At 52.8% G+C, this 2,000-nt stretch overlaps 1 long non-coding RNA gene across 1 annotated transcript; it reads right to left on the bottom strand.

Annotated features, from left to right (window-relative positions):
- Nucleotides 1-512: 512 nt before the first annotated feature.
- Nucleotides 513-1,724, bottom strand: LOC120962538 (uncharacterized). The gene is made up of 2 exons (XR_005753285.2): nucleotides 981-1,724; nucleotides 513-873 (listed from the first exon to the last, which is right to left on the bottom strand). It is a non-coding gene; the product is annotated as an uncharacterized lncRNA (long non-coding RNA).
- Nucleotides 1,725-2,000: the final 276 nt, after the last annotated feature.

Raw genomic sequence — 2,000 nt, 5'->3', positions numbered from 1 at the left:
AGTTTGTTCAAGTTTTATTATTATCCGGTTAAGCTTGAATGCAATAAGATGAGCCATATTAACATAACATGATACAACTACGATGCATGAGCATGATACCAACATGAGCATGGATGTACAACCATAATAAATCATCAAGCATAACAACGATGAATCAAGTATCCAAATGAGCATCGCATACTAGCGAGCATGATCATAACACTTCACATGAGCATAGCATGACTACTAGCGTCATAAATAAATACCATGCAAGAACATAACAAGAATACTACCAAGTAAGTATGTAACCAACTACCTGCAACGGAACATGCATAGCAGCGGTACTGGATAACAGATCGTAAGCATGCACCAGGACGAACATCACTACTACCAGCATGTACTACTACTGCCAAGCATGACATATGAACATGATACTAGCAAGTAGTACAAGATAACAAGATGCATCGGAACATAGCATGGAGGTGAACATGAAACCACGAGCATAACCGAAGCAACGACAATAGTAGCAAACAAGCAGGAAGATAACTGGCAATATTTTATCAAATATTCAAGTAGAAACCATGGCTACTGCATGGCTATCATGCAAGTGGCTGTTGTGGCTTGCTTGGGGGTGACGGAGCCTTCGGCAAGAAGTGTGGTGAAGTCGCGGAACGATACAACGGATGCTTCTCTCTCGGAGGGGGCTGATAAGGGCAAGGGCATCATGGTCATTTGCTTAGTGTGAACACCTAATGAAAATGGCACCAACAGAAAGAGCTCGACGAGACGAAGAAGTGAGCGATGGTTTCATCTTGATCGGAGTTACGGTTGCGGAGTTATGAGGTGATGAAGATCAGGGACTTTTTTATAAAAAGAATATTCACAGCCGGGTCCCTGAGTGGATAAGACAGAAACAGATTTTTAAAATACGCTTTCTGGTTCGGAAAACATACTTTAGGCAAAGGAGGAACGACATGCGCTTTCATCAAATGGAAACGTACTCAGCAGAATACGTGTCCACTAGACACGTGGGATGAGGCGCCTGGGCCCCTGGCGCGTGGGGCCCAGGGACATGGGGAGGGGGCACGGGCGCCCGTCCCCTTCCTCCCGCTCGCCCTGTTCCTTGCGTGAATAGAGGAGGAGCAGGGGAGGAAGCGGCGAGGAGGCCGGCCGGCCCAGGCCAGCTCCGACCAAGGCGAGCACTCCGGCGGGTGCGGGAGGCCGAGAGGGTCCCTTCTAGAGGACTAGTGGACGCCGGGGAGAGGTGGAGAGGCGAGGAGGAGCGGCGCCAAAGGAGGCCAAGGGCAGTGGTGGTGGTGGTGGCCTCGGTGGAGCTGGCCACACTGGCGAGGGGCAAGGGTGTGGGGCGGCTCGCGGAGACGAGGGGAAGTCGTTGGAGGTGGCTAGAGGAGGAGAGGAGGCCAGAGGTGGCCGGGGAGGACCAAACTCCGGTGATGGCCGAGGATGAAATGATGAACTCTGGCGAGATTGGGCACTTTCGGCGAGCAAAAGAGGCGGGGGAGGAGTGAGTGAGGTGCCGAAGGACCCGGGGGTGCTATATATAGATGCGGGAGGGCTTCGGGAGAGCTCAAGGGAGCTCTACCTCCATGCCAATGGAGGTCAGGGGCGGGTTGTGGCATGGGTGCGGCGATGGTGACCACACCACAGCGATGCAGGGCGGGGAAGCGATGCAGGATGATGCAGACGAGCACGGACGTGCTCAAGGACATGATTTGGACGCGAGAGGCAGGAGGGAGTGGACGAACACAACGACGCGGTCTGCCAGAGCGCCCTGTTTGGCTTGTCTGCCCCGTGGTCACCGCGTGAACGCGGCGGTGGCACGTGCTCTGGGCTGCCAGACCTTTTCTAGTAGATGGACTATCTTACCCCGAGTGCCAAAGAGGAAAGAACAAGAGCAAGGGCAAAGAAGAGATTTGCAGGTTGATCCAAAATAGAGCAACAACAACCTGTTTGTGCTGTGGTGTGGAAGATACAAGAAGGGATAGACTCGGGGCTTTGGC

This window comes from Aegilops tauschii, chromosome 4 (assembly GCF_002575655.3).
Source record: "Aegilops tauschii subsp. strangulata cultivar AL8/78 chromosome 4, Aet v6.0, whole genome shotgun sequence".
Lineage (NCBI taxonomy): Eukaryota > Viridiplantae > Streptophyta > Magnoliopsida > Poales > Poaceae > Aegilops > Aegilops tauschii.
Note: the sequence above shows the minus strand (reverse complement) of the source record. Positions and strands in the feature narration are given on the sequence as shown.